The sequence below is a fragment of the Acinonyx jubatus genome, chromosome E1 (assembly GCF_027475565.1).
Source record: "Acinonyx jubatus isolate Ajub_Pintada_27869175 chromosome E1, VMU_Ajub_asm_v1.0, whole genome shotgun sequence".
NCBI classification, from domain to species: domain Eukaryota; kingdom Metazoa; phylum Chordata; class Mammalia; order Carnivora; family Felidae; genus Acinonyx; species Acinonyx jubatus.
Genome location: NC_069397.1, coordinates 57,343,913 through 57,363,690, shown reverse-complemented (window position 1 = coordinate 57,363,690; position 19,778 = coordinate 57,343,913). Strand labels below are relative to the sequence as shown.

The window sequence follows — 19,778 nt, the reverse complement described above, 5'->3', positions numbered from 1 at the left end:
TCAAAGACACCCCACCCCTCAGTCTTTGTAGTGCCACCTCCCGGCCCTTGCTCCTGGACCTTCTCCTCCCCTTACTGGGTTTATTTTGTGGATGGGTGAATGCGTGGATAGGTGGATGGGTGGATGGATGGATGGATGATGACTGGGTAGGTGGATGGGTGGGTGGTTGAATGGGTGATGGGTGGGTGGAGGGATGGGTGACGAGTGGGTAGGTGGGTGGGTGGATGGATGGATGGATGAATGGGTGGGTGGATGGTTGAATGGATGATGGGTGGGTGGGTGGATGAGTGGATGAATAGGTTGGTGGGTGAACGGATCAATAGACAGAAGAGGAACAGACAAATGGATGGATGGCAGATGGGCAGATGGATGGGTAGACAAATGAAGTCGATGTCTCCAGTGACCGCAGCTTCTTTCTGATGTGTACTTCTCGTCTCGCCATGCCATTCTTCTTCCGGGGAGGTCTTCCTTCCTCGTGGAGCTCTACGTGAGCCAAAACTCATCTGCTGGGTAGTAAGAATGCCACCCAAAGGACCTCAGAAGGAAAAAATCTGGTCCCAGGAAGGCAGATTTCATGGCCAGGGTCACTCAGGGAGAGCAGACTGGAGACCACAGCAGGGTCCAAATCAGCCTAGGCTTGTGTAGAAAGGCCAGACCTTGGTCTGTGTTCCTCACTCAGAAGACCGGGCAGGAGGTGGGCAGAAGAGCCCCTTGCGAACTAGGAGTGAGGAAGCTGGCTGTGAGGGCCCTTGCTTCCCCGTCCCGCTTGTCTCCCTCTGCTCAAGTCTGTCCCTCAGCATCAACAGTGAGTCCAGCCGTGAGCCTTCTGAGCCCTCCTGCACATTGACTTCACCGTCTGCTGCTTCCAGGGAGGCCTGTCCAAGGCCAGGGCGCACTTGCTGCCAGAGCGAGAGTCGGGGGGCCTCTGCGGTTCTGGAGCAGCCGGTCTTGCCCTGGGGAGATCTTGGGCAGATTCTGCTGTCGCCAGTGTGTTCCGGAGGGGAGGGGCAACAGCTGCGGGCACGCCCCACCCGTGGTGTTCTCTGCCGCCGACCCCCCTGCGTGGTGTGTCCCTTCCTCCCTGATCCTAACCAACAGAGGCCCGACGTAGATCCTAGTCCCTGCCCCACGCATGCAAGGCAGCCAGTCGGGCGTCTGGGATGAAGACGCTTCCTGTCTTGTTGCGTTTCCTCCCTTTCTCTTCTTCCTGCAAGAGAGCTGACCGAGGCTTTGGGTGGCACGCTGGCGGCTGTCGCCTTCCTCCCACTGCTGGTGGAAACCCCCTGGGGCAGGTGTCTCAGCCTGAGCGTGGGACACATGCAGTATCATTACACTGATTATTGCCTCTTCCCAGACGTATTGATCGGGCTTCTGTCTCTGACTCTGGCCAACCGAAAGGCTCTGCAGCCCATCAGAGCCTTAGGGACTGAGAGAGTGGCTTTGACTCAAGATGTATTATCAGCCCAGGAGGTGATTTTTTTTTTTTAATTGAAAAATTGAGAGTAATTTACATATTGTGAAATGTGTGGCTCTTCGTACAGTCCAAGCAGTTTTGACAAGCCTGTGCACCCAAATAACCCTCACCTACATGGAGATGTGGAACATTCCCACATCTCCAGAAGGTTCCTTGATCTGGTAGGGGGTGCGAAAATACCTGAGTGGGATGATGCTGTACAGGTAGGTGAATGAAGGCTTGGGCTCCAGCCTAACCAGGACTCTCGTGATGGCCTTGACCAATGTAGACCCATGAGAACCCAGCTCCTTTGAGCTAACAGACTGGTGGAGAGAGGGCAGCAAAGGGACAACCAGCCAGGAGAGAGGTCCAGGGCAGAAAAAGGGCCCGCAAGGTCATTGGCGCATTCCTCTGCTTCCACGCAGATCACACTCAGGTCTCCCAGGAAGAGGCCCCATCTCACATGGCAGGCACTGTTCTCGAGAGTACCCAGACCCACACAGGGCAGATAGACACCGAGTGTTCATGTGACAGTGTTGCTGAGCACCTGAGACCGTGGGTGGGAAGCTCAGAGGTGGACGTCGCTGTGCCTCAGGTTGCCAAGGAAAAGGGACGTGCGACGCCTTGTCCTGGGCAGGGGTTTAATGCCACGTCCTGCCAAGAAATCCTTCTGTGCACTGTTTCTGCCCCACATCCCTCTTGCTGCGTCCTGTTCGTGTTCGCCTCCTGTGCTCAGGGCAGGTGGGGACAGCCGAAGACCAGTGCCCACACCAGGACCAGGACAGGGTTCTCCTGGTGGCTAGAATTTTCCCAGAGCAGGGCCCTTGGGGAATTCTCTCGGGATGGTTGTGCCATGCAAATGTTGTCACAGCAGTTGACTCCATGTATATATAAATGTTTATTTTTGAGAGACAGAGAGAGAGACAGAATGAGTGGAGGAGGGGCAGAGAGAGACAGAATGTGAAGCAGACTCCAAACTCTGAGCTGTCAGCACAGAGCCCGACGTGGGGCTCGAACCCACAGACCACGAGGTCACGACCTGAGCTGAAGTTGGATGCTTAACCGACTGAGCCACCCAGGCGCCCCTGCAGAATATATTTTTAAAGCACGTTACTGGTTCAAGTTCTTCTCCCGTGCTCAGGCTGGAGCTGTGAGCGCTGTGCCCAGGGAGGGAGGTGCGGCCTTGGAAGGGAACATTTGAAAAACTTGCCCCACCGACTACATCTGTGTGTGTGTGCGCAGCCGGATGGAGGTCCGGGGCCAGTTCTGGGACCCCAGGCCCCAAAGAGACCTCTGTTTCTGCAACACAGAGCCAAGGAACGCGTCTCCACGCAGGCGCCCTGGCTGTCTTGACCCAGAGGCACCAAGGCCCACCCTGAACCCCTCCCACCACCAGCCCTGCAGGTGTCCTGAAGGGACAGCCCTGCCGGCCCCCAGGCCCCGTGTTCCCAGGGAGGGCATCCAGGAGTTTCTACCCTGCCCTCCCCATTTCTCTCCACTGCCTAAAAGTTAGAATCCTATTAAGGTCGCGATTCCCTACATTTGTGACGTAAAGTCAGTCTCGGAGAAAACTTGGGCTGTTCAGCATCAAAATCCTATTACCGAATGCCATGTTTCCCATGCGAAGATACCTGGCGGCTGGGAGATAAGTGCGAACGAGCTTCTGAGTGCGGCCGCTGTGCTATCTGCCCAGCCCAGGCTGCTGGGGAGCCCGCCCCTCCCCACCCTGTGCCCCGCCCCCTCTTCTCTGCCCTTCCCCCCCCCCCCCCCCCCCCCCCCGCCACCACCTTCTAGGTAGCTTCCTAAGGCCTCACGGTGCCAGCGGAGAGAACCAACTAGAAAGTCCCTGTCCTCGACCCCCACCTCGACCGTGGTGACTTCCTTTCCCTGGTGCTACCCAGGAGGGTGTCTGTGAGCCGGGTGCCTGGCCTGCAAAGGTGCCACAGAGGCGGAAGCAAGGGGATGGGAGGTGCTGAGGAGGGGCTGAGACCCTGTCCTGGGCACGGGTCTGTGCCAAGGTTACCAGGGAAGCACGTGTGGGGGTTCACTTTGGGGGACGTGCTCTACCGCAAAGCTCTGTGGACAGACAGCCAGGGCTGACGGAGGAGGCTTATGGGGTCCGCTCTAGGTTCTTTCCCTGCGCCCTCCTGTCCGGCTGGTGAAAATCACGACCTCCAGCTCTGTGACCCCTGGTGGGTTCCAGACCCTGCCCTCTGGCTGTCTTTGTGAGAATCTGCCTGCCCCCCCCCCCCCCCCCCCCCCCCCCCCACCGCCTGCCAGCAGGGCAGGACTGACTCCTCAGTTGGCCTTGTGACGCCTTCAGGCCGGGGCCACCTTTTCTCTTGCCACCTGCCCTCAGCTGGCCAGGCAGTTGGTCTGAGCCCCCTCCTTCAAACTGCCACTCTGCTGCTCCTTCTTCTTGAAGCTGGTCACACCCCAGCCCGCTCCCACCCTTCCTGTGACCACAGCGCTCTGTGCGGCCCTGCACAGCGTCCAGTGAAGTGTATTGTAATTAGTGTTTAAATCATGGCAGTGTGCACCCACGCTCCTGGCCAGGCCCGAGTGCTTTGCAGGTGAGGAGCAAAAGGGGGCCTGTCACCGCCTGCCTGGTGGGAGTGGTCCCCTCATGCGGTAGCCTGGGGTCTCTTGGGTAGGGGCACAAGGTAAGGGGACATCAGTCTCCAGGCCTCACCCCTGGGACAGCCCCATCCGGCTGCCTGCTTCCCCACTAGACCCTCAACCCGAGGGCCCGTGTGAGATGCACCCTCGGTCTCCCCCAGCCCAGCACAGGGCGTGGCACAGCCTCCCCACGTTTGTTGACAAGGGTGGGAAGAGCCCGTCTGGGTTATACCCTCAGGGTCTTTGCTCTTTCCTCCCCTCTCCCAGCTTTGCTTCCCCTCCCAGCCAAGGCTGTGCGCCGTGGAGGGGGCCGTGGGAAGGGATGCTGTGTCCACCGGGTAACCTGGGCCACTAGGTGTGACTCAGGGTTTTGGTCTTTCCATTCGTTTCTTCATTCACTTTTCATTCATCCAGCAAATATTTGAGGACCTTGTATGGCGGGCGCTGGGTCTACGGTGGTGAACAGAACAGGTATCCGGCCCTCAAAGGCCGTGATTGAGTAAAGGAGCAAATTAAAATGTAATTACTGTTTACAGCAAGTACCACAAGGGAAGAGTGACGTCGGGTGGGGACGATGTCTGGTCGGGCGGTCGGGTCAGGCCTCTCGCTGGGGACGTGATCTCCACTTGAGGCTGAGAGGAGCTGGGGGGGTGGGGGGCGGGGTCCTACAAGGAAGTAGCGAGTGAGAAGGGCTCCCTTGGGGGACAGGGGACCACTGGGTCCCTTAGAAATCTGGTCCCTGCTGTACACTTTTGAAACTCTGGATACCTTCTCTTCCTGGGGTTTCTGTGGTGTTTCACAGCCTGTCTCCCTTCTCTGTGGGGCCCCTTATTCCTCTGCACAGGCCTCCCCTACCCCAGCCCTGCCTCCCAGCGTGTCCCTCATCACCTGTCCTGTCCTCTGCGCCCAGCCTGTCCTCTCACTGGTGTTGCTGTTCGTGCCCTGGGGTTTGGCCACCGTCTGCATCGATATTTGTTGTAACCCCTGCGTCAGGTGTCTGTTGATCTAATGGTGATACCAAACCTTAGTGGCTTCAAACAGCAGTCACCTCTTAGCCCACAGTTTTGGGGGGTTCAGGAGCCTGGGAGTCTCAGCAGCTAAGGTCTTTAGCTCAGGGTCTTTCACGGGGTTCTGGTCAGCATGCTGGCTGTCAGAGGGAGGCCCCAGTTCCTGCCCTGCGGATGGATCTCTCCGTGTGGCCGCTCAAGGGTCCCCACGACGTGCCGGTCAGCTTCCGCCAGCATGAGAGCAGACGATGTCATTTATGGCATGATTTCAGAACTGGGGGGCCGTCACTTCTGCTGCTGTGTCCAGCCCCCGGCACAAGGTAGGAGGGGACTGCGCCAGAGGACAGGAGGTGAGGATCGTAGGGGCCATCCTGGAGACGGGTGCCCCAATCCCCAAAGCAAGTAGACTGTGTCCTAAGCCCTACATCCTGGCACTCACCTGCCAACCACCCCCCCACCCCCCACCAGATGTCCCAGGGACCCTTCAAACACAACACATCCAAATCTGAACCCAACCCCACAAGCCTTGGGAAATCATATTATGTAATTGTTAATATATGCCGAGCTGTCAAGAATAACTCGGGGTCTGCACGTAACCATATAACAAACTCCATCATCAGCCCAGCTGAAGCCCCCCGAGTCTTTCCCGTCACCCTCGCTGGTCTCCATCTGCCTTATGTGAGTCTCAGTTTCTCATTTGCTCACCAGCGGTAGGCTCCAGATTGAGACTCCTGCCTTGGTTTTTACGCCTTCTACCCCGTCCACACCGGCACCAGAGAGAGCTTCTTAAGACACAAATCTGCATAGTTTCCTGCTTAAAATTCTTCAAGTGGCCGTTGAAAGTCCTTGGCTTGGTGTTCAAGGTGCTTCATGATCTGGATTCTGACTTACATGGCTGGTCTCATCTTCTCGTTCGTCCAGTCCCGGACCCGGAAAACATCTCCCTGCCCCTCTTGCGTGGCTCCCTACCTGCTAGCTCGCCAGATCCGCCCCCTCAGTCTTTAAGACTCCCTCTGGGGTGGGCCACCTCCTCCGGGAAGCAAGAACACCCACTCGGGATGAGCGAGGTGCCTCTCTCTAAGGTTTCCACATACCCTTTGCCTCCGTCACTGATGCTTTATCTGCGATGTGTTTACTGAGCACCTATTTTGTGCCAGGCCCTGTTACAGCTGCACCCAGGAGATCTGCCCTGTGGAGCTTGATGTCTCTGCACGAGCCCTTATCCCACCTCTGCGGGGATTTCTTGTCACGCCGCCCTCTGCATTGCCACCCCCTTGGGGATGGGCCCGTGAGCTGTTCTCATCTGTGTCCCCAGCTTCTATCACAGGAGGGACTCAGTGGATTTTCAGTGCTGGAGTGGTGCTTTGGGGGAAGGGCCAGACCGTAGGAACCGGCCGCCTTAGAGTTCCCTGGGTGTCTGAAGCAGGTGTCTCTGGCTCGATCATTGATTCCTAGACACAGGCACCCAGGCTGATTCGGTGAGGGAGGCAGGGAAAACGCACAGGAGCGCCTAAGAACACTTCGGACCGTGCCCTGGGCCGCTTCTTGTCATCGACAATTTTTGCGCAACCCAGCCGTGCAGCTGGGCTGGAGTTCTGTCGCATTTTGGGGACACTTCTGGTCTGGGGCCTGGCCTCCTGTCAGGGGTTCTGGGCCCCCCGTGTCAGCCCTGCTGTCACTCGGGTCACACAGCCCCCAGCCTTTCCTGCTTTCCCCGACCTTGGGGAAAATTGTTTCCCGAATGACACCCCTCCGTTTCGCAAGCTTTAAACACAGAGCCGGAGGACACATGAGTTACATAAGGGCCTCCTCATTCCCGTTGGAGATGTTGAATAATGTAGCATTCCAACAATACCTAAAGGTGCACTGTTATTATTAAGGCACACTGGTGTTAAAAAGAAGGAGGAGAAGAAGTGTAGCTACAGTAGAATTGTCACAAATGCCAGAATAATAAAATCCAGATGATGAAGAAGATGATGATGATGATGATGATGATGATGATGATGATGATTGTTGTTTTTGGCCGGAGACAGGATTTCCCAAGCCATGAGGGGAGTCCGGCACGAAGCTGCTTTCTGGCTTGAAAGTGGAAGGAGGAGCCTCATTTATTCCGAATATTCTGTGTCCCCTATAATCTTTACTATGGGAACAAAGTGCCATGTGGTGTTCTCCCCGCTAAAGACACAGCAAATTCTGCTTTCTTAGCGGGAGTCTTGTGTTAAGCTCGGAGCTTGGTTGTTGGCTTGTGTCTGGGAGAAGCAGAGACCGAGGGGGGTCGGGGAGGTGAGAGATTGCACAGGCACGTGCCAGCACCCGTGATCGGTGCCAGGGAGGGACCGGGGACAGAAGCCGGGAGAAGGGGGCACGCGCGCTTGGCGAGGGGTAATGGCTTCGGAGAGAAGTGAGGGCAGGACGTAGTGCCTGGCCTGCCGGCTGCGGTGCCCAGGGCGTGGCGAGGGCTCCGTGTCCTACTGAACGGCATGGTCGGTGGGACAGGTGGCTCTGCTGGGTCTGGATGGTTTGGTGTTTGTTTTGTTTTGTTCTGTTTTGTTTTAAACGAACACCAAATCCTTTGTCGTTACTTTGAACTTGCCACGTTTTATCAAAGTGCAGCTGATGTGTAACTTTGCATGAGTTTAAGGTGTGCAGCTTGGTGATGGGTTGTACGTACAGATTGCGACGTGGTCGCCACACCCATCCCCTCACACATTCACACGCCTGTCTTGTCGTGACGGAGAGTTTTGAGGTCTCCTCTCTCGGCGACCTTCACGAACATGGCACCGCGTTGTGGAGCAGGGTTGCAGCGCTCTGCCGGATTCACGTGGCGGTGGGAAGCGGGCACCTGTTGGCCAGCCCCGCCCCTGCCTCCGGGAACCACCAAGCCACCAAGCTGTTTGCTGTTTCTCCGGCAAATCCTCGCGGTTCCTCCCGATTTCCTTTACTTCCCGCCAGGCGGAACTGGTCGACAAAAAGGTTCTTCCCGGCAATGAAATGAGCCAGCAAAGGTGTGGTTTTGGGGAGAAAGGCCCCGTTCTGAGGCGGGCAAGCTGAGTCCCCTGGGATTTGCAGCTGCCCTTTCCTGAGTCTCTCTGGGACGGGGAACAAGAATGTAGGTGCGTGTCTGGGGCGATTGGTATCTTTGTTACAGCAGATAAAACAGCGCGTGCAGGCTCGGACGTAGGAGGCCGTTCACACAAGTCTGCGGAGGAAAGGATCGGGGACGTTCAGCTGGTCCCCTGTCACACAGCTTGTACGTGGTGGGGCTGGAGGAGAACCTGCTGCCCGCCCCGGGGCCCTAGAACCTTCCGGGGAAGCTGCGGGCTGTGTCCGAGAGCCGGGTGGTCTGTGCCTTGTCCCCAAGCAGGTGAGAAATGGCTCTGAGTTCACGTCCTGAACTTGCAGGGCCTCATCTGCCCAGACGTGGCCCGTGTGCCAGCAGCAGGCCCAGGGAGGAGACATCAAATGAGGGGCAGTGACACGCCTGTGTTCCTCATCTTGAATCCCATACGTAAAGCCACTTCCCCAGATGATCCTGATTGGAAAGGACTGTTGCCGTCCCCAGCCTGCCTGTAGGTCCCCAAGTGCAGGTGAGTCTCTCTCTTTGGAGATGGGGGAAACAAGCCAGAATGGATGCTTTCCTTCTGGGCCCCTCTCCGCATGGGAAGCGGTAAGTGTGAGGGGTCTCTCGTGGGCTCAGCTGTTCACACGCATAGTGAGAAGGCATTGCCACTCACCCCCACCTCTGGGTATCAGAGACCATCCTGCTGACTCACCCGAAGGGATGATGGTTACTTCCGCTTGTCGGTTTGGGAATTTTACAGAAAAGGTTCGCCCGTTGCACACGGTTCACATAGATGTGGCTCCTCCTTCCTTTCGCTGTTCGTTTCACAAGCACCTGCTCAGTGTCAGCACCGTGCCGGGTAGGCACGGTGGTGAGAAAGACCAACCAACGTCTGTCCTCATGGGACCACGTTTAGTCTAGACCATGATGGTGATGATGGTGATGATGTTGGTGAGTGAGGATGATTTGGCCAGGTTCTCCCTCTCCCTTCGGTCCCTCCCCCCCTTGCCTCCCCATCCCTTCTGGACCGACACAGTCCAGCCCTGCAGTGTGCAGAGGACAGGGCCCTCAGAGAGGAATGGAAGGGCCGACTGCCCAGTACTCATAGGACTGGCGTCTGCAGGGTGGCCAGAGGACCTTATCATCCACAGTCTCTTCCAGCAGGAACCCCTGCGGGGACCATTGCCTATTTGCGTGTTGGCTTATTTTTGCAGAAGATACTTTTCAGAAGTGCCAGTGTTTATTTTTCCATCTTCTCTCCCTAACGGCAAGAATCCCAATAGGAGGCCATCTGGGGCCAGGGCACCAAAGGCAGCCCCAGCCTCCTGCCCCCTTGGGAGCAGAGCTGGGAGCCTGGCAGGACGCCCAGGAGACTTTAATTGGCGGCAGAGATGGGGGGAGGGGTGGGAATGGTTTGGACAGACCTTCCCTGAGACTGCGCCTTCCCAGCCAGCTCCCTGCCCTTGCCCTTGCCCTTGGTAGGACCACGCTTGGTATTTTCCAGCTCCAGGCCCTTCTCCGGTGTCATATCCTTCTGGGGCCCCCACCACCTGTGTCCAGCCTTCCGGGGAAACTTAAGCCTCTGTCCACCCCCAAAGTAATTTTGAGGGCTTCCCCAGCCAAAGCAAGGGAATTGAATCCTGAAGAAGTCGGTCGAGAGGATGGGGAAGAGTCCTGACCCTGGGGTTCTGGGCTGTCGGGGGCCTCAGAGTCCCCCACCCCCTACAGCACGAGGCACAAGGACATTGACGTTGATGGTCAGCAGTTGGAGGCTCCCTGCCTGCCTCTGGCCCCCAGGCTACACTCTGGCAGAGGTTAGAGCCGCGGGTACCTGGCACCGTGTTTGGCACGCGGTGGGGCACAGTGAATGTGGTTCCGAGGAGGGGGAAGACGCAGCTCTCTCCCCTGCTGGGTTTGGGACAACAGGCTGTGGCCTTGACCCTGGGCTTCAGCTGGACAGGCCAGAGCCGCCATGCGCTGTGAGCCCCACGGGTCTTCTCATCCCCCTTCCTTCTCCCTTTTTCCCAGAGCCAGCCTTGGGGCCTTGGGGGACCTCATGGCAACTTACTTGCCTGGCCTTTTGTCTCTTACCTTCATCTGTTCTGTGAAGAAGGAGGTGGGGCCAGTCCCTCTCCCTGGCAGGTGGGGAGCTGGGGCACCGCGCTGGGGTGGGTCCTGTGTCCCTGAAAATCCGGGGGCCGGGGCCCCAGCGTCTGCACCGTGGGCAGTGGATGGTGTCTCGTTCTGCGGAGTGGGGAGAACATGCAGTGGCCATCAGGGACAAGCTGTTAAACGGTGGCCCATTTAAGAAAGCAAAGTGGGGCGCCTGGGTGGCTCAGCTGGTTGAGCGTCCGGCTTCGGCTCAGGTCATGATCTCGCGGTTTGTGGGTTCGAGCCCTGTATCGGGTTCTGTGCTGACGCCTCAGCCTGGAGCCTGCTTTGGATTCTGTGTCTCCCTCTCTCTCTGCCCCTCCCCTGCTCACACACTCTCTCTCTCAAAAATAAACGCTAAAAAAAAAAAAAAAAAAAAGGAAAAAGGAAACAAAGGGCAACTGTACCAATGGTGAGGCCAAGGCCTGGCCGAGGTAGGGCTGCTCACTGGGCTATTCGTCCCTACCCCTGTCCAGTCTCCGTGAGCCCACAGCCCATGCTCCCCCGTCTTAGCAAGCACACAGCCCAGCAACATGAAGTAACCTCTCCTCTCTGGGCCTGCGGGGCTCCCGAGGTGGGTGTGCAGAGTCGGGGTACGGGGTGCACAGCTCAGCATGCGAGTGGGGGATGGGGGGGTGAGGCATCACCCTGGAGAAGGTGGCCCGGATTTCAGGAATTGTACGTAGCAATCAGTGTGGGGCCAGAGGGGTTTGGGGTCTCTCTGGACTGCTGTACTGCCCCTCTCCCCTTCCCGTCTTTGCTCCCTGTCCCTTGTCACCTTTCCACCTTTCCGTCTTGGGTTTACCTGCCAGGGGCACTGTCCACATCTCCGCCTTGCTCCTGTTCCAGTGGGTCTGGTGCAGAATGAACTCCAGCCCTCACCTTTTGTGCCCGCTGCTGAGAATCAAGCATTTGGTTCTAAGACAAGCCTGCCTACCTGCCTTCTCCGCCCCACCAGCTTGGGTCACCACCTGGAGCCTCCTGTACCCGGGGCCCTCTGCGTCCACCTGGCTCCTCTCTTACCTGGGCCCTGCCCCCAGCCGTCTCTGTCACTGCATTTAGCACTGACCTAGAACAACAGATCACACACTTGCTTTTCCCACTGAAAAGTGGCCTCACAGAGCTCGGGGCTGTTTTCCGTTCCCTCCGATGCCCAGCTCCCGGTGCCGTGCGTGGCCTGGGCGGTCACTGCAAAGCCACGTGGTGCCTGGGCATCACTCTGGGAGCTTGGCCCTGCCGTTGGGGATGTGGGTGGTTCTCCTTTTAAGTGACTGGATTTTAGGAAAAGAAACAAACTGGTAGTCTTTCCTTTTTTAAAGCTCCGTTGTGGGGTTTCTGGGGACATGCCAGTGGGAGTCTCTCCACTGAGGCGGGCTGGGGGGAGCCCCTCCTGGCCAGCCTGACTCAGGACTCTGCCCCAGAGCCGGTCCCTCGGGGCTGGCCAGCAGAGGATGTCCCCAGCGGTGTTTCTGTCTTGCCTGCTGATGGCACGCACACAGGGTTGGAGTGAATTAAGCCACGAAAGGACTTTCGAGGCCCAGGTGCCCCCCCATCCGAAACAGCAGCCACCAGTCCCCTCGTGTTTCCTGGGAATTCGGGCTCCAGGGAGACAGTGGTCACTCTTGTACAGAAGCCTGAACGTGTGCGTGGAGGAGAATAAGTGGGGGGGTTCGTTCGTTCGTTCGTTCGTTCGTTCATTCATTCATCCATCCATCCATCCATCCATCCCCGTGACAAATACTGAGTGAGCTCCGACCGGGTGCCAGGCACATCCCAGGCACTGGGGTCCCAAGTGCTCGCCCTCGGGGTGCTTGCATTTCAGGGTGGTGCATCTGTGGGGTGGCAGCTGTGAAGTCCTGGGGGGAAATCAGGGGGCGAAGGAGGAGGGAATGCCAAGGGGATGGCCGTCAGTTTTGATAGGGTGTGCTGCTTGGGGCTGGCCACCTTACCACACATCCCCAGGCCGGGAGGGGTGATCCATGCAGTTACGCAGTTATGTAGGTGCACAGGCGTGGTGCAGGGGGAGGCGCTCTTGTGCGCGGGGCAGCCAGGAGGCCTGGGACTGCAGGAGGGGCAGGCGCTGCGAGGGTCCCGTGGGCAGAGCAGGATTCACCTGGAAGCTGTGCACCCATGGCCCCAGCGAGACCCTGCAGCGTTATTTTTGGCTTTGTCATCTGAGACAGCCCTCCCCCTGCCCCCGCCACCCACCCCCCGCCGCCGAATCATGTAAGCGTCAGGGTCCCCAAACCTGGCGTCGCCTGGCTTGTAGGTCACTGTAGCAGCTCTGGGTGTTTCCTCCCAATGACAAAGGACACGGTTGGAGAGTGGCACCACCTTTCAAAAAGAGAGGGACAAGGGAGTTTCAGGAATGATGGCAGTGATGGGCCCTGGACTTTCCAGTGGGTGAGGCAGGAAGTGATGGGATGGGCCAGACCGGACGGGGTGGGGTCAGCATTGGGGGGCGAGGCGGGGAGGGGGGCCAGATATCATTTAGGGGGCATCGCAGCGGGAGGGCTGATGGAGCAGCAGGGGCAGCCCAGCTGCCCTTTGGCGATAGGGTCCCAACGCTTTGTCTTCAGACAGGTTCCCCTCGCGTTCCCCTGGGGTGTGACCTCAGGCAGCCACCCGTTGCCTCAGTTGCCGCGTGGCACCCCCTCTTCTCTTGTTTGCTAACACCCGTGCTCCTTTGATGTCAAAAAGAAGATGTTTGCTTCAAAGGCATTTAAATCTTTTCCTTTTCTTTTCCTTCAGGTTGAGAATCTGTCTCTGAGAACCTGAAACTTTTCCTGCCGATACGCCGCCCGCCCGTATTTCCCAGCAGCCTTCCACCCCAGAACGTTCCAGAAAGAATCCCACAGGGAGGGGGTCACCTCCCTGCTGCAGCCAAACAGACCTCACCCACCACTACCAGGTAAGGCGCCGCCGGCCACCACACTGATCCTTCAGGGAGGAGGTTGCATTTGTGATTGAGAAACATCTTACTGACCCGAGGGGATTGCAGGCTGGGGACTTTTCTGCTTGCTCGTCTTTCGTGGCCTCAGGGTTGGGATGGCCTCAGGGTCGGGATGGGGAGCGTTGGGGCAGATGCCCAGGAATGTGCTGGCTTGGGTTGGTAAGGAGTGCCTGCTGTCTGTGACCTGAAACGTTGTCAGCCTGGCGGCAGAGTTATCATCCCAGAAAGGAAGGTGGGCGGGGCGCAGCGTCCACCGTCTGGGTTCAGCGCAGACTGCCGTGGAGGCCGAGGTCGGGTCTGACCTTCCCCTGCCCAGATTTCCCTGCAGCCCGGCCAGCGGCTCTGGTGTCCCCACCTGGCTCCCGAGGGGACCGGACGATTGCTCCATGACACTTCAGCTGTACCAGGAGCTCACCCACGACCCCAGGGTTAGCGGGTTAGCGAAAGACCGCCCCGCAGGCTCCGGGCCTGTCCCACCTCAGACGCCAGCCACAAGTCTTGGGGGCCACTTGCACTTCTGATGGACCGGCTACAAATTCCCGTGACCCTCCGTGTTGATAATCTGCTAGACTGACTCTCAGAACTTAAGAGCCACACTCACGGTTGCGTTTCCGTAATAAGGGACACACGTAGATGGGACCAAGTCTGCCCTCACCCTGCAGGGTCAGGACAGCTCACCCTCCCGGCACATCCACGTGCTCTCCCCTCACAAAGCTGCCTGAGCTGGGAGTGTCCAGAGTTTTACCGGAGTCCTATTATGTCATTGGCCCCAAGACTGGACTCTGTCCCCTGTCCCTCTCTGCCCTGAGCGGGGAAGTGAAAGCTCCAGCTGTCCAATCAGGGTCCCTCTGCCTAAGGACTCAAGAGTCACCCAGTCAGCGTGAAGTCGGGTGTGGGCATGACAGAGGACATTCCCATCCCTCGGGAGTTCCAAAGGTTTTAGAGGTTACCTCCCAGGAACCGGGGACAAAAACCGGGCACGTTATTACATCACCACGAAGGTCAGTGCAGCCCGGTCCCCACTAAGAAACTGCACACAACTGGAGGGTGGGGCTCATCCAAGGCCGGGCAGGAGGGACTGGGGCCCTGCATGGCAGTCCGCCTCTGTGCTGACCCTTTCCTGGGCAGAGCAAACGATGCCCATAGGAATTCTGGGCAAAGAGCCGAGGACACAGGCTGGTGTCTCCAGTACCCCTTTCACGTTGCACGCCATCAGCTTCTGCATAAGGTACAGGAGCCTTGCCAGGTCCGCACTGCTGCCTTTCTTCCCACGATCCAAATGGGCTCTCCCCTCTGCCTCGGGGTGTCTGGGGGCCCTCTTTTTGCCTAGGGTTGATCGTGTACCCACTGGTCCGTGTGCTGTCATTGAACCATACTCGCTGACTCTGTTGTGGAGGCTGCAGCTTGGTGGCGACAAAGCCAAGTCCTTGCTGTGTATCCTCCGCTGGGGACGAGTTGCACATCTCACGTCAGGTAGCGATAAGGCTGTGAAGAAAGGTGGTCAGAGGCAATCGAGGTTGGTAGAGGCTGCTGTTCTCACAGGGCAGTCCGGGCAGGCCCTGGGGGCTGATAGGGGTGAGGGAGGGAACCAGCCGAGCCCTGGGAAGAGCAGTTCAGACAGAGGGCCTGGCAGGTGCAAAGGCCCCGAGGCATGTTGGAGAAGTAGCAAGAAGGTTGGTCTGCCGGGGTCCAGGGGGGAGCGGGGTGGGAGGAGATAGGGCAGATGGTGTAGGGCCTACCTGCAGAAACTTTTAGGCCAGGGGTAAGGACTTGGGGTTTTGTCTTAAAGATGGTAGGAACCGCTGTCCGACTTCAGCTCAGGTCATGATCTTGCAGTTCGTGAGTGGGAGCCCCGCGTCGGGCTCTGTGCTGACCGCTCAGGGCCTAGAGCCTGCTTCAGATTCTGTGTCTCCCTCTCTCTCTGCTCCTCCCCTGCTCATGCTCTGTCTGTATCTCTCTCTCTCTTTTTCAAAAATGAGTAAACATTAAGAGATTTGAAAATAAAAGATGGTAGGAGCCACTGAAGGCCTCTGAGCAAGGGGTTGAATCCGCAGACTCGAGTTGTGTGCAGATGACATTGCCTTCTGTGTGGGGAGTGGATGGGGAAGGAGGTCAGGGCAGAAGCAAGGCCACCATAAGGAGGTTCCTGCTTGTCCCAGGGAGGGGGGGGCTATGCCACGGACCCAGGATGTGAAGGGTGGGTCTGGGGATGTGTTTGAGATGAGAATTTTCAACAACCACCTTTCTGCACGGAAACGATTCTGTCACATCACTGCTAGATCTTCGGGGACCCCTTAGAAAGCCTGCGAAGGGAAGTCATATACTGCAGCTGTGCTGGGCAGGGGAGCCAGGCCATGCGACCGTTCCAAAAGTCTCGATCCCATGGACCTTCGGAATCCTTCGGGACCAGGGGTCCCCTCAGTGCTACCATAAAACCACCCATAGTGGATGCACAGCTTGGGGCTGACCTCATTGCGGGCCAAGCCACCCTGGGGTCATGCACCGTCCCCTAAATCTCAGGATCCTGGGTCTAAGCAAGTGCCCGTGGCACTGCCCCGGGGAAAGAGCAGTAGAGTGCAGACCTCCTGTGGGCAGGTGACCCCTGAGAAGATGCTTTTCCTTGAAGGTGATTGCAGGGCCCAGCTTTGGGTGAAAAGGTAAATTCTTGGGGGTGTCAAAGCCAAAAGCACCAGACTGGCCGGTCCCGGCTGGCAGGTCTGGGAAACTCGGGGCTCAGTGGGGCCTGTGCAAGTCCCTTTGGGCCTGGAGCTGCGTCTCCCCTTGTTGATGCCAAGGCACACTCTGACATCGTGAAATGGGCGATGTGCTTTGGAGTCTCCTTCCTACCCGGGGAGAGGCGGGGGGTGGGTCAAGGGGAAAGAAAGCACCAGGGGAGACTCGCGTGTCCCTGTTGTGCCGAGCAGTTTGAAGCCTGCAGAGGAAGCTGGGCTGTGTTCTGCCTTTTAGGCCACTTCAGGCGACTGGTGGGCCTCCGAAGGGAGAGGCCAGGCCCACGGAGTGGTGGTCTGGCGTGCCAGCCGCTGTTCTCGAGGGGACCCAGACAGGCCCTCCGGAGGGAGCCAGGCCACCCCTGGGCCCCCAGTGCGTCGAGCTCTGATGTCTGGAAGGAAAATCGGGGAGAGGCAGCAGGCATCCCAATCCCTCCCCCTCTCAGAGGCCCCCCGTCCGTGATTTCATGACGCCCGGTGGAGCGTGCCCTGGCCTCCGCTGGCAGGAGGAGAGCCAGCTGGGGGATGGAGGTTTGGGGGAAGCCAGTGAGGGGGAGAGGGTGTGAGGCGCTCCCGCACGCCTTCCACGGTGGTCGCCGGGGTCAGTCATGGGCAAGGTCAGTGCAGGCGTGAACCCGAAGGAGCCCGTGCTGCAGCGCGTGGGGCTGGTCCATCCCCTGGGGCTGCGGAGCCATTTAGTGCACGCAGCTCCCCACCACTGCAGGGGCGTCCTTGCTGGCGGGGAGGGGACACCTCTTCTGCCTTGGAAAGCATCCCATGGATTAGATCCCATTTTAAGGCTCATCCTTCCGACGTGGATTCAGTTTGGGTTTTACTGTGTAGTAAATGCTGAGTCCCTATTGAAAACATGGGTGGAAATTAACCTGCTACAAAATGAGATTCGTTTCTTGCGTGCAGTGGTGGAGGCCTGGGGCAGATCGGTGCTTCAGGTCACTGGGGAGGGAGCCCGCTTACCAGTGACCTGGAGAAACTCACGGTGGGCATCTTGGCTCTTGTGTCTGGCCCTCTCCCCTCCCCCTTGCCGTTCTCTGAATCCTTCGGAACCACAACCACCCGGCCTCTGTCTGTGTGTCAGGCTCCTCCTCCTCCAGATGCTTTTGGACGGGGGGGGGGAGTGGGCCTTGTTCTGGAAGCTGAGACGCACAACAAGGCCCTCTGCCCTGACCTCTGGGCCCTCAGAGGCTGCCCCTGAAACCTGCAGGGGAGGAGACGGTCCAGCCAGAGCTCACGCTTCCTGCTCAAGAAGAAAGGCTTTGGCCCGGCCAGAGGTACCGCTTCAACTCCTTTAAACACGGCCACACGAGGGGGCGGCGTGTGCCCGAGAGCAGGGGCTGCTGTGCTCGTGTTGGGGCAGAGGGCGAATGTGTCATAACTGTGCAGCTGGTGCACGTCGGGTGTTGCTCCCCTTCAGCACGAGAACGCGTCTGTCTACCCCGGCCGCCCCCCACCCCTTGGGGACGGACCCCGGAGCTGCAACATGCAACTTCCCATAAATCATCCCCGAATGGGCGCGCTTCCTGTGCCATCCATCACGCCCCGTCTCTTGTCTGCTTGTTTTTAAAAGCTGTTAAACTGGAATCCATCACATGGCATCCTCGGGGGGCCACGCAGAAGCAGAGGCTGCCCGCATCAGCAATATTAATGCACATAGAGCTTTCTAGAGCATCGAGGCAAATGCCTCCCCCGTGGTGGGGAGAGGGAGAGCATGGCTTTATCTAGTTACGCCAGAAGCTAATGGGATGTTTTTCTGACACTTGGAGTTGATACATTCCTGCCACGCATGAGGAGGTCCTGGTGCTGCTGGTGGAGCTGGTAATGCCACCTGAACGGTGCCGTGGTGTTTCCGCCTTCTCGCAGGGGCATCTGACTTCCTCCTGTACCCGACAGTTGCTCTCGAAGACGGTAGCTTGAGCCAATCTGTGGAGACATGGATCCTTCTAGGAACATCCGTGGTTCCTCTTTCTTTCATTGCTAAATGTTTTTGGAAAGGAGGATCCGGGAAGGGTGTCGAGATCAGCTTTAATCCTTGTTTCTGGACCAGGTTCCGGGCATATGCCCTTGAGGAAGGGAGAGGAGGGGGACCTGGAGCCCTCCCTCCTGCCTCCCCTACTCCCTTCCCCTTCCTCCATGGTTTAGCCGTGGCTGGAATCTTCCCGGCTGTCCTTAGCATCCATGGAATGAACTCGTGCGGCTCTGTCTCTGGGAGCCCCTGTGTCTGTCCCAGACAGATCTCACAAACCTGGGGGCAGCAGGGATGTCTCATCCCACCTACATTTGGCTTCCCTGCTTTCCTTTCCTTTGCCCCATTTGTGTTGGTTGAAGGATAAACCTACTCCTGTGGGCACTGGTGAGACATTTGTAAAACAAGAGAAGAGCAGGACAGTGTTTTGTCCTGGTGGCTTTGGAGCCCTGTGAGTGAGCTGCCCTGGGTAGGTGGGGGGGTCTGGATGGGTCCTGGACAGGCGCCTGGTGGGAGCATTGCCCTCCCTCCGCCCCAGGAGTGGTCCAATTAGAGCCCATTAGTCACTCAGTGTGTTGGAGCATTTAGAACAATTAAAGGTGAGAAGAGTTTCCAGATGCAGCCTCAGTGCTGGTGCTGGAAGGCAGGCTCTGCTGTTTCTCCCCAGATGGCAGTCGTCTGGAGAGCCCGCAGCCCTCTTGCGGGAGCGGGCCTGGTCCCTGCGGCCCCAGAGCCCGCAGCCTCGGGAGGGTGAACCCTGAGGTGGCCCTGGGGCTGCCCTGACCCGGGAGCACAGCCTGGGGGTGGGGATTAAAACAGCAGAAACAGATCCTGTCACAGTGCTGGGGGCTGGGTGTCAAGGTGTCCGCGGGGCCTCGCCCCCTCCCCCAGATGCTGGTGGCTGCCGGCAGTGCTTGGCGCTCCCTGGCCGGTAAACCCATCGTGTCATCCTCTGCCTCCATCACCACGTGGCTTCTCCTCCGCTCTGTGCCTGCCTGGCCCTGTGCCTTCGCGTGGTGATGCCCTCTGTGCGTGTGCGCTGCAAATCTCCCTCGTCCGGTGAGGACACCGGCCATTGGGTCGGGGCCACCCCATTCCAGTAGGACTTCCTCTCATCTTCACCCTTGACCACATCTGCAAAGACCCTCTTTTCAAATGAGATCACATGCATGGGTTCTGGGGGTCAGAGGGACAAGATTCTACCTACTACATCTCCCAAGACTGCTGGGAAGAAGGTGAGCCCAGGCACCGAGCTGTCCCCCCACTGCCTCTGGCCCCATGGATTCCACTCAGACACTAGGATTCTCACCAGTTCTTTTATTGTTATTTATTTTAACGTTTATTTATTTTTGAGAGAGAGACAGACAGAGCACGAGCAGGGGAGGGGCAGAGAGAGAGAGGGAGACACAGAATCCGAAGCAGCTCCAGGCTCTGAGCGGTCGGCACAGAGCCCAATGCGGGGCGCGAACTCGTGAACCGCGAGATCGTGCCCAGAGCCGAAGCCAGGCGCTCAACCGACTGAGCCGCCCAGGCGCCCCTCTCGTCTGTCCTTTTAAAGACGATGATGCCTGTAGGCCAGTCAGGAAGTGAAGGCCAGCATGACCCTGAGCTGTAAGACGAGCCTTCTCAATGCAACCCTTCCCCAAGCTTACAGATCCTCCTTAACGACAGCAGGAGGCACCGGCGCCCCGTGGTCATCGGCTGGGAGCCTTTCTTGTGTCCCCGACTTGCTCTTCTCCACCCACCTCCCGCCGTCCCACTGTTGAGAGCGGTCTTGAGAACAAAAACCAAGAATTAAAAGGCCAGCCTCCCCCTCCCCCCAAA

The 19,778-nt window shown here is 58.2% G+C and overlaps 1 protein-coding gene across 3 annotated transcripts in view; it reads left to right on the top strand.

The window, feature by feature from the left end:
• Positions 1–19,778, top strand: part of RBFOX3 (RNA binding fox-1 homolog 3) — a 416,501-nt gene that overhangs the window by 90,755 nt on the left and 305,968 nt on the right. For all 3 annotated transcript variants that reach the window (XM_027052244.2, XM_027052240.2, XM_053212667.1), the window contains exon 2: positions 13,043–13,202. The gene's annotated coding sequence lies outside the window, so the exon portion shown is untranslated. The remainder of the gene's footprint in view (positions 1–13,042; positions 13,203–19,778) is intronic.